This window comes from Schistocerca piceifrons, chromosome 6 (genome assembly GCF_021461385.2).
Source record: "Schistocerca piceifrons isolate TAMUIC-IGC-003096 chromosome 6, iqSchPice1.1, whole genome shotgun sequence".
Classification (NCBI taxonomy): Eukaryota; Metazoa; Arthropoda; class Insecta; order Orthoptera; family Acrididae; genus Schistocerca; species Schistocerca piceifrons.
This window is the reverse complement of record NC_060143.1, coordinates 56,066,760-56,079,845: the sequence shown is the minus strand read 5'-3', so window position 1 is coordinate 56,079,845 and position 13,086 is coordinate 56,066,760.

The following is a 13,086-nucleotide window of genomic DNA, read 5'->3' as shown; positions in this document are numbered from 1 at the left end:
ATAAAAGTAATGGACTTTAAAAGAGCAAGTGAGACATTTTTATTCCCTTGTTCATACGACAATTCAAGGTTACATGTTCTCATTTAAAGAGTGCTTAAAGTCAGAGATTAATGTAATCGCATGACAGCGATAAAACCCTTGACAGACTGGGCAGCGGTCTCTATACTATCTGGTTGTCAAACGCCAGATTTCTGAACGTGCCGTCCGAAGACGCCCATATTTCGTATCTTGCCTAATCACAACATGGCTGCCTGGAAAAGTTACGGAAACGTAACATGAAAATACTTTTCTATTCTGCTCCGACATCAGCCTAATACATCGCATATCGGTATAATGTTCGAAGTCACAAATAAGTAACTATTTCTTAATCAAGTAGAGACAGGTGGAAATTTTTTAACGTATCTGAAACATGGCGAAATATACAAATGACAAGAATTGCTGGCAGCCTAAATGCCGCTCTCTGATACCAGAGACCTACATCCACGTAGTATAGGGATCATTGACACTGACTACTGATAATCTCTTTCTTTACTATATTACAGAATGTTTCATTATATCAAGTGTTCGCAATCTTATGCCTCTTTTACAATATTCGGGCTCTTTCCCTCAGAATTACTTCATATGACTTTCTGCACTGTTATTTGCAAATTATTTCATTTTGTTATTACTAACACCTTCTTAATGATTTGGTTATTCCACACGCTCAAAAGCTTCTAACTGTTTTGGCAAACCTCAGTTACCTTTTAGTAATAAACTTTGTTAAGGTTATTGCTTTCTTTAATCATTTATTTCCCTTTCTTTACATCAACGGCCAGTAGAAAGGGTTTCAGTTTATTGATAGGTTCGTATTTTTTTTCTTTAAACAACTATAATTTATTTCTGTTTCACAACATAGTTGTTCGTTGATATGTTAAGAGGGCTGGCAAGTACCTGAAGAGCGGAATAAGTATCAACAAAATAAATTAAAATAAACCGGTAAGGGCCAACGTCATTTAAACTGACATTTAACAAGTTAGGCTGCAGAATTACTTTGGGCGTTGGGCCAATATATGGCGCAAACTGCCGACACTAATTTAAGCCACTCGCATCTTTGTATTCTAAGTGGATGGGCCAGCTGTATTTGCTCAGTCAAACGGTTCTGTGGCTACTTACTCACTTCCAGTGAGGACAAAATTAAACCTTGAAATGTGAGCCGCAAAATGAAATCAATCATCAACGGCAGTTATAACGTTCCGCCTACTTGTATGAAGTGTCTGTCAAAAAGTCGGCGAACTAAACAATGGAGCTACACTCTCAGATAGGGCCCACAAATTCACAAAAGTAATACAATATATTCAGAAGCTTCGACTCAATTAACTTCTAGCGTGCTAGACAGACACACTACTTTCATTACTCAGAAACAGTCGCATCTCCGAGCCTAACAAAATATTACGCAACAAATCAATTTAACCTCTTCGAAGGCGTAACAGGCAAACACCAGTCACAATGCATGCAGAGTTGCCGAATTAAATCACAATAGATTCCTCTCAAATGAAGCTTTTATTGTCCCTCATCTCGACACGTCTTCCGATGCACATCCATGTAAATAACCTCTCTCACGGAAAACTGTTAACACCATCCTATGCTGATAGGCTGAAACTTAAACTCTTTACTGACCAGCATGTTATGCGTCTCACATGACTTAACGAATGAGCAATGCTGCTTTCAGCATATAGTCGGCGTGCTACCACAATTCTTGCGGTCAACTCTCGACTGCCCGCTACTACTTCCGAACGATTGACTATCTAGCCAAAACTAAGCTACTTATCTCTCAACCAAAGACCGCCATTTACCAAGCAAATGAACAGCTTCTTCCTCTACCATTAACAATCAAGATATTATTATTTGCTGCTGCCCGCTAATGCTGGTGTGGAGAGTTGCGCCGTTGTTTGTCCGTGCTATTCTGGGTTCCGCTTTGCCACAAACCATCTTCTCTTCACTATTCGACTACATTACATTGCCTCCACTACTACGACATTGTAAAACAAAGACAGATAAGAAACACACAACACACATAGATCTGTATTTAACGCAATTGTTAGACTCTGTTTCACCTACAGTGGACCGCCAATGAAGTTGAGGCGACCAAATCGGATGAACAATTTGCTCTTGAAAATCTTAGATCCTTGCACTTACACACCAAAATTGTGTGAATTCTTGCCATATTGTGTTCTGTGTTCTTTGTTGTTGTGCAGTGGCTTTTGTGTATATCTAAGATCTTCACCCTCCACTCATCTGCATATCTTATAGTTTAGTCTCTCTGTCTTAAAGATCCTCCAATGCTATTTGTTTTATTGTCTTTACGTCCTGTATGTAGTTTTGTTTATGGTTGTTCCGTTAAATGTGTGGAGCATGAGTCTCAACTCGGAACACAGAAACACTCACAGAAAAATTCAACGAATGAGGCATATACTACCTTATATATACGTAGGGCAGATATGCAGAAATTTTAAATTCTGAAGATATTCAGAAGGCCTCAGATACCTCATAAGTAATAGCTGCCGTAGCATATTTGCAGATAGTTGGCTCACAATTACATACTACATGAAATGTGCATGGATTAAAAATATTAAAATTCAGCCACAGCTTATCCACAAACTTACACTAGAGAAAGCGTCACACATACAGAACGCGTTAACAGAAGGTTAACAGGTTATAAACATCTCTACCACATTATGGCATGCATGACACATTATTTAACGCATTGAAAGAACTATTCAGGAAAGAGGACACAGACAGTAAAAAAAAGAGTTGAACACGTACACGCAAACACACACACACACACACACACACACACACACACACACACATGGAGAACGAAAAGTTCAAATATTTGGCTCCAAACTGAGTATGAAAACAGGTGAACTTCCACAGGGACTAACCACACTGCGGGAACATAAATTGTCATATTCCCAAGTGTAAGTTCACAGTGTTGTATTCCAACGTACGATTACGCAAGGGACGTGTGCGCAGGTGAGGACATATACTAATAAATATTACAATAGGTAATCGCAAAAAAATTTGGTCGCGAAATATTTTCACTCTACAGAACAGCGTTTATCGATTTAGTGATGTTGTTGTGAGGTGGTTGATTAGTTAACAAATAATTTAGTTGCAAAATACTTGCTACGGGTACACAATAATGTACGAGTAGAGATAGTCCTATAGAAATGGACAGGTTACAAAGAATGGTAACAATCACAACAGGCAAACTGTAATTACAAATTATTCAAAACATGTTTACTTTTTACAGAGCTGAATAAAAGTACCCATTAATGAGAGAACCAAGGTGCTGAAATGCGTTTCGGATTTAAATAGTTACTAGTGTAACAGACGAATTCATATAATTTAGCCTGCAAACAAGACTGCTATAGAGCTTAAAAATCACACGATGAGAATAAATTAGTCACTCTTCTGGACGAACTGAGTGAAAGAAAAACATAAGCACTAGACTGCACAACATGAGGACAATTTTGGTTCTCCAGAAGATACTTTCACAATGGCCAAGCTAAGATGTTTGAAGAACTAACTTGGTGGAACATTGTTCTTATTCAACGGATCTTCCTGCCTGCGGTTTTATTGCGCAACTAAGATACCCATGAGTCCTCCGTAGCTTTACGTAGATACTATAACTGTAAGACAATTACCTTGATGATTTCTTTGAAAAATCCAAATCTTCATTTATTTCCGCCGAACGCGCTATGGGATCCGTAGTTTCTTATTTCGTAGACTTTCTAGATATAAACATCAGGTATGGAAATAAGTCACTCGAGAAATTTGGTATAGTGCCGCGACATTTAAAAATATGGGCACATTTTACGTAAAAATATTCCATTCCCTATATACTATACACTCCACTTACAATACAAGCTTCGTGCAGTATGAATTGGTCTCGGTTGATAGTTGATGCAATGGAAGTATAGATTTTTGTATGGACTTGTTTTAATAGTTTTCAGTGTTAAAATGTGCAAACGTCTACGTAAGACTGTTTTAATATTTATCCCCGTGAGTCTTCAACCGTTACACTGTTGGTTTTTTTCCTTTTGTGTACACTGGAGCCGTTTCTTCAATTTGTGCACGTATTTTGAAATCTCAAACATTCTGTAGATTTTATGAAACTACATGAATTATACAGTTGTGTGATCTTTATTCACGATAGGTTATTAACTACAGAGCGACAGAACAGTGGAGATAAGTTGACGCATGTAATATCCGATACTGCTGAAGAAGATCCAGGGAATTTTTGTGGACATATTATCTCGCTAACAGACATATGAACAATCGTTTCACTGCTGTGGATGACGATAAAGAAGTGCTGCTGTCACAACCGAAAACTCTCGGCTTAGATCGGTCTTCTACCCACATTCCTGGTTTTTCCCGAGTCTTCGTTGCTGGACCGGCAGTTTCTCGATAAGGTCAGTGGTAAGTGCTTCCACCGTTGGCACAGTTACTCAGTAATAACTTCGAGGATCTCGTTCGCGAAGTCAGAGTCAACGAACCTGTCACAGTAGCGCGGATATTGCTTCCGGAAGTCGTAATAACGCCAGCTCTTTTAATCTAGAAAAGGACCTCAGTGACTGAAAGTCCGCTATATCTCAGAGGTTGTGGCAAGGATGTCATTCGTCACTCCTTAACATCGTCGTGGAAGCCTCTGGTGTAACAGGATTTATTAACGACAAGACTCAAGTCTTAAATACACTACTGGCCATTAAAATTGCTATACCAAGAAGAAATGCTGATGATAAACGGGTATTCATTGGACAAATATATTATACTAGAACTGACATGTGATTACATTTTAATTCAATTTGGGTGCAAAGTTCCTGAGAAATCAGTACCCAGAACAACCACATCTGGCCGTAATAACGGCCTTGATACGCCTGGGTATTGAGTCAAACAGAGCTTAGATGGCGTGTACAGGTACAGCTGCCCATGCAGCTGCAACACGATACCACAGTTCATCAAGAGTAGTGACTGTGATCCAATCCAATAGTAACCATAACACGTATGTGTCCATCTGTTCCACAGCGTTGCAGACGCTGTATTGCTACCGGTGGAGGAGTTTTGAACATCTTACAGTAAAACGTCATTAGTAATTTCGTGGCCATCGATGTGATTCACAAGTTCATAGTTTTTGTTATTTTTGTTGTAGGTATTAATTATATACGCCTTTGTGGAGCACCCTGTATTCGAAAGCCTTGTCCCACGTCGATTTCAACCAATATAAATCTTATTGGGCTACCAACCGCGGCCATCCACGCTTTGGGCCGAATATTCCACAGACGTTATCAATTGGTAAATAATAGTAGCGCCATCGATGACTTCTCCTCACGTAGACCAACTGCCGGCTGTGACGGCACTGTTCCTCAGTTCATCGCAAAATAATGCGTTTGCCGCGCTTCTTTAACGTAGCAATAGGCGGATGCCACGCTACGCTAAGTTACAGGCTACCGACTTAACTGTGTCTGTTTTCCGCGATACTATATTCTATTACTTCGTTTTATGCCATGTCAGTAAATCTTCGCCCTCGTAACGACAGTGGCATCGTCGAATGGACTCGGTGTCCAGTTTTTAAAACGTGTTGTGGCATGGCTGATCTCTCGGCACTAGGTGGGCATAAACATTGCTCGTGGTATACGGTGCGCTTTGCAGCTGAACACTCACGGACAAGAAAGCACACAAATTATAATGAGTGAAGTAGTAAGAGTTAGTTACAAAATGATTTACCAAAGGATTTATAGGATCATGAAGTAAACATATTGCCTGCACTTAAAAACAGTATACATTCAAAAGTGGGCAATGGTCAAATACTTTCATACAGAAAACACATATAACATTGCCAGCGAAAAAAAAGACCAAAGAGATGCAGACATTACTAGATAGTCTAATTTCAGTCACGAGGAAGATTACTGCACTTATTTCAAAATATTTCAAACAAAACTTCGGAGTGAGGAAAGAATAACGGATAGGAGATACACCTTAACCTTTGCTGAGTGTGATTTTACATGGGTTTAACAAATATGAGAAACTATATTTTCCTTTTCAATGAGTGACAAAACTTTTAACTATGTGACTTTCCCCGTACTCTTTGTAACACCAAACCAAACTTTGACATCCACGAGAGATCGAATACTGATTTATAGTTTAAACTAAATCACAAAGCAAATTTACGCCCAATGACGGAGAAATCAAAAGTGTTAAAACTGGGATGAGAGTCTGACAACCCTCTTGTATGTTTCCTATCTGTTTAAAACATATGGAGACTACTTCAAAAAGGCATTGCGGCATTTTTAGTTTGTAAAGTAGATGGACAATGACGATTCATTAATGTGGTGCAATATACCTACGTCACAATGCTTATAAATGAAATCAATGAAAAGTCTTTCAAAGAGTTTACGTAGGTACCTAAGGTTGTTAAGGAATATGGCTTGAAATTAGTATGCTTATGAAATCACAAGTCCGCTATAACAGCTCTAAACAAGTAAGAGTTATGTTAAAGGATTCAAATGTCTTTCAGGTCTCATTTCAAGAACCACTTACTGCACCACTGAAACATCTACATCTACATCTACATCTACATCTACATTTATACTCCGCAAGCCACCCAACGGTGTGTGGCGGAGGGCACTTTACGTGCCACTGTCATTACCTCCCTTTCCTGTTCCAGTCGCGTATGGTTCGCGGGAAGAACGACTGTCTGAAAGCCACCGCGCGCTCTCGAATCTCTCTAATTTTACATTCGTGATCTCCTCGGGAGGTATAAGTAGGGGGAAGCAATATATTCGATACCTCATCCAGAAACGCACCCTCTCGAAACCTGGCGAGCAAGCTACACCGCGATGCAGAGCGCCTCTCTTGCAGAGTCTGCCACTTGAGTTTATTAAACATCTCCGTAACACTATCACGGTTACCAAATAACCCTGTGACGAAACGCGCCGCTCTTCTTTGGATCTTCTCTATCTCCTCCGTCAGACCGATCTGGTACGGATCCCACACTGATGACCAATACTCAAGTATAGGTCGAACGAGTGTTTTGTAAGCCACCTCCTTTGTTGATGGACTACATTTTCTAAGCACTCTCCCAATGAATCTCAACCTGGCACCCGCCTTACCAACAATTAATTTTATATGATCATTCCACTTCAAATCGTTCCGCACGCATACTCCCAGATATTTTACAGAAGTAACTGCTACCAGTGTTTGTTCCGCTATCATATAATCATACAATAAAGGATCCTTCTTTCTATGTATTCGCAATACATTACATTTGTCTATGTTAAGGGACAGTTGCCACTCCCTGCACCAAGTGCCTATCCGCTGCAGATCTTCCTGCATTTCGCTACAATTTTCTAATGCTGCAACTTCTCTGTATACTACAGCATCATCCGCGAAAAGCCGCATGGAACTTCCGACACTATCTACTAGGTCATTTATATATATTGTGAAAAGCAATGGTCCCATAACACTCCTCTGTGGCACGCCAGAGGTTACTTTAACGCCTGTAGACGTCTCTCCATTGATAACAACATGCTGTGTTCTGTTTGCTAAAAACTCTTCAATCCAGCCACACAGCTGGTCTGATATTCCGTAGGCTCTTACTTTGTTTATCAGGCGACAGTGCGGAACTGTATCGAACGCCTTCCGGAAGTCAAGAAAAATAGCATCTACCTGGGAGCCTGTATCTAATATTTTCTGGGTCTCATGAACAAATAAAGCGAGTTGGGTCTCACACGATCGCTGTTTCCGGAATCCATGTTGATTCCTACATAGTAGATTCTGGGTTTCCAAAAACGACATGATACTCGAGCAAAAAACATGTTCTAAAATTCTACAACAGATCGACGTCAGAGATATAGGTCTATAGTTTTGCGCATCTGCTCGACGACCCTTCTTGAAGACTGGGACTATCTGTGCTCTTTTCCAATCATTTGGAACCCTCCGTTCCTCTAGAGACTTGCGGTACACGGCTGTTAGAAGGGGGACAAGTTGTTTCGCGTACTTGTTGTAGTACTTGCATGGTCAAAGAGTCTCTATGCTGGTTAAGAAGATTAATACTGAGCTGAAGATAAAATTTTTCAATTATTACGTGTGGATTGAGTAGCTCCATGAGTCGGAAATCTAGAGCCTCAGCAAATTTACAGAAAATTTGTAGAACACCTTGAGAGGCAAAATAATACACAAAATGTAATTATACCGTCTATTTTTGAAATACAGTTACCGCAGATGTTTTTTTTTATTTTTTCAAAGGAAAGATGGTAAACAGTATTTGAAAGTGGAATATCGGGCTTTTAAGACTGTAAAGTAAACGAACGATTATACGATATGGTGAAATATACCTGTGGCAGAATGAATATAACTGAAATTAAAGAAAAGTCTTTCTAAGAGTTCACATAAGTACCTAACATTGTTAGAGAAGCTCCGGGTAGACAAAAAGATGAGCGTCGATGACTTACACAAATCGACAACTGATGCAAGAAGGCGAATGTTTTAAAAAGAGTCCGTTATAAAAGCTATGATCGGAATCAAGTGCATGGTCAAAGAACTGTCATAACTGTTCATGGTCCTGAGGGAAGACAGTAACGTTGACGAGGGTGATGATGCTATATATTAGTTCCGTAACTGCTCTCGTTATGGAGTGTCTTTTTTGGTACTGTTGTTATTTTTCTAACATTCGTCATTTGCAGCTAAGAAAATCTTACTTTAACTCATTTCTGTTTTGAGAACATTTCGAAACCGCTGCCTGGCAGAAAAGAAAAAAAGAAAAAAAAAGTGTGTCGAAACAACTGACTACAACGCAAATACATTAAAGCGCTTTTGTACTCTTGACATTCGTTTAAAAGACACCACCAAGGCAACGAGCACTGAGAAATAAGAATAAACAGAAACTGTAAAGTGCTCTTTTCGATCAGAATAAATACAGATTCTACATGAAGTAAAATCTTTCTAACATATGGACAGGAAGACACCTGTAACTGACTTTTGATTGCAAAACCACAAGTTAAATGGTCGCATCTGGAAACGAGAGGCATCATACGAAATCTTAGTAACAGTTACACTAGCTAAGAGGCAATTAATAAATTTATCACGCAAAATGTTTCGTATAATTGGTGTTCGCAACTTCATTTGTAGGTCAAAATTTTGTTACAGAAACGCATTAAAGCACTCTTACTTCTGTATGATAAACTGCAGTGAGAATAACTTGCAACAAAAATAGGCGAAAGTGAGTAGGAAAATCGGATTCGGAAATGAGTATTCACTTTGTAAATTTTCAGTGAAAATGAGAAACATTTCTTGTGTTATCCACACCATACATAATTATAGCTTCACTGTACTGAAATGGCTGTGGGTGAAAGTAAAATAATAAATTAACGTTTTGCTGAAAGTGTTCTCACAGAAGAATTTCTTCACCTCCTAAGCTCCGAATAACAGCTGCAGCCTGCATGCTTCTGAATCTGCTTACTGTATTCATTTCTCGGTGACCCTCTACGATTTTAATCTCCACACTTCCCTCCAGTACTAAAGTGGTTATTCCTTGATGTCTCAGACTGTGTCCTAACAACCTATCCGTTCTTCTAATCATGTCGTGCCACAGATTTCTGGTGTCCTCAGTTCTGTTCAGTACCTCATCATTAATCACGCGATATCTAATCTTCTGCATTCTTCAGTTGCCGGGCGGAGTGGCCGTGCGGTTCTAGGCGCTACAGTCAGGAACCGAGCGACCGCTACGGTCGCAGGTTCGAATCCTGGCTCGGGCATGAATGTGTGTGATGTCCTTAGGTTAGTTAGGTTTAAGTAGTTCTAAGTTCTAAGGGACTGATGACCTCATCTGTTAAGTCCCATAGTCCTCAGAGCCATTTGAACCATTTTGAGCCATTCTTCAGTTGCTCCACATTTCAAAAGCCTCTATTCTCTTCATGTGTAAACTACTTATCGTCCATGTTTCACTTCCATATATGGCAACACCCCAGACAAATAGCTCAAGAAAACAATTACGGTCACATAAATGTACATTAGATGTTTACAAATTTCTCTTCATCAGAAACGCCTTTCATCCCATTGTCAGTTTACATTTGATATTCTCCCTACTTCGGCAATCATCAGTTATTTTGCTGCCAAAGTAACAGAAGTCGTCTACTACTTTCATTGTGTTGTTTCCTAATGTAGTTCCCTCGGCATCACCGAATTACGCCACATCCCATTTTCCTTTATTTGGGTTTCGTTGATCTTATAACCTCTGTCCATTCCCTTCAACTGCTCTTGCAAGTCTTTTGCTGCTTCTGACAGAATTTCACTATCACTGGCAAACTTCAAAGTTTTTATTTCTTCTTCCTCAACTTTAATTAGTACTAAAATATTTAGGTTATCGGATTCTTTTGATTAGCTTTGTGTGAACTATACATGTACCGATTCGTCTGAGGACGAACTATGTTCGTCTGACACAATGTGAGCCGGAACGCTCGACGTATGCTATGAAAAGTGTACCGGTGACGGATATGGTTGTGATCGGCATGAATAAAATAAAGGGACATACATTTTACAGAAGGACTTTTATGTAAATTCTGTGATTCCCGATATTACCGACCATGCCGCATGTATACGTGAGATCTCCGCGTACAAATCAAACGCTGACATGAACATTGAAAGGAATCGGTCCGACAACTTAAGTGCCTTGTTCAGATGAAACAAGAGATCCTTAAGTATATACTCCTGGAAACAATGAAGCCACTCTTCCTCAAGCTAAAAGCTTGGTAAAATTTGGAATTAAATTATCACTAGTGAATGTCTGTGTATGTATATGTGTATTAATGCATATGCCTGGGTGTATTTTGATTATTGTGTTTCGGAAATACCGTGTCCTAAATTACACAAGTTTTGTTGTTGTTGTTGTTGTAGTGGTCTTCAGTCCTAAGAATGGTTCGATGCAGCTCTCCATGCTACTCTATCCTGTGCAAGCTTCTTCATCTTCCAGTACCTACTGCAACCTACATCTTTCGACTCTTGGTCTCCCTCTACGATTTTTACCTTCCACATTGCCCTCCAATGCTAAATTTGTGATCCCTTGATGCCTCAGAACATGTCCTACCAATCGGTCCCTTCTTCTTGTCAAGTTGTGCCACGAACTCCTCTTCTGCCCAATTCTATTCAATACCTCCTCATTAGTTATGTGATCTACCCATCTAATCTTCAGCATTCTTCTGTAGTACCACATTTCGAAAGCTTCTATTCTCTTCTTGTCCAAACGATTTATCGTCTATGTTTCACTTCCATACATGGCTACAATACATACAACTACTTTCAGAAACGACTTCCTGACACTTAAATCTATACTCCATGTTAGCAAATTTCTCTTCTTCAGAAACGCTTTCCTTGCCATTGCCAGTCTACATTTTATATCCTCTCTACTTCGACAATCGTCAGTTATTTTGCTCCCCCAAATAGCAAAACTCCTTTACTACTTTAAGAGTCTCATTTCCTAATCTAATTCTCTCAGCATCACCCGACGTAATTAGACTACATTCCATTATCCTCGTTTTGCTTTTGTTGATGTTCATCTTACATTCTCCTTTCAAGACACTATCCATTCCGTTCAACTGTGTTTCCAAGTCCTTTGCTGTCTCTGATAGAATTACAATGTCATCGGCGAACCTCAAAGTTTTTATTTCTTCTCCATGGATTTTAATACTATTCCGAATTTTTCTTCTGTTTCCTTTACTGCTTGCTCAATATACAGGTTGAATAACATCGCGGAAGGGCTACAACCCTGTCTCACTCCCTTCCCAACCGCTGCTCCCCTTTCATGCCCCCGACTCTTATAACTACCCTCTTGTTTCTGTACAAATTGTAAATAGCCTTTCGTCCCTGTATTTTACTCCTGCCACCTCCAGAATTTGAAAGAGTGTATTCCAGTCGAAATTGTCAAAAGCTTTCTCTAAGTCTACAAATGCTAGAAACGTATGTTTGCCTTTCCTTGTCTATTTTCTAAGATAAGTCGTAGGGTCAGTATTGCCTCACGTGTTCCAACATTTCTACGGAATCCAAACTGATCTTCCCTGAGGTCGGCTTCTACCAGTTTTTCCATTCGTCTGTAAAGAATTCGCGTTAGTATTTTGCAGCCGTGACTTATTAAACTGATAGTTCGGTAATTTTCACATCTGTCAACACCTGCTTTCCTTGGGATTGGAATTATTATATTCTTCTTGAAGTCTGAGGGTATTTCGCCTGTCTCATTCATCTTGCTCACCAGATGGTAGAGTTTTGTCACGAGTGACTCTCCCAAGGCCGTCAGTAGTACCAATGGAATATTGTCTACTCCCGGGGCCTTGTTTCGAATTAGGTCTTTTAGTGCTCTGTCAAACTCTTCAAGCAGTATCGTATCTCCCATTTCATCTTCATCTACATCCTCTTCCATTTCCATAATATTGTCCTCAAGTACATTGCCCGTGTATGGACCCTCTATATACTCCTTCCACCTTTCTGCTTTCCCTTCTTTGCTTAGAACTGGGTTCCAATCTGAGCTCTTGATATTCATACAAGTGGTTCTCTTTTCTTTAATTTTCCTGTAGGCAGTATCTATCTAACCTCTAGTGACATAAGCCTCTAAATCCTTACATATGTCCTCTAGCCATCCCTGCTTAGCCATTTTGCACTTCCCGTCGATCTCATTTTTGAGACGTTTGTATTCCTTTTTGCCTGCTTCATTTACTGAGTTTTTATATTTTGTCATTTCATCAATTAAATTCAATATCTCTTCTGGTACCCAAGGATTTCTATTAGCCCTCGTCTTTTTACCTACTTGATTCTCTGCTGCCTTCACTACTTCATCCTTCAGAGCTACCCATTCTTCTTCTACTCTATTTCTTTCCCCCATTCCTGTCAATTGTTCCCTTATGCTCTCCCTGAAACTCTGTACAATCTCTGGTTTAGTCAGTTTATACAGCTCCCATCTCCTTAAATTGCCACCTTTTTGCAGTTTCTTCAGTTTTAATCAACAGTTCATAACCAGTAGATTGTGGTCAGAGTCCACATCTGCCCCTGGAAATGTCTTAC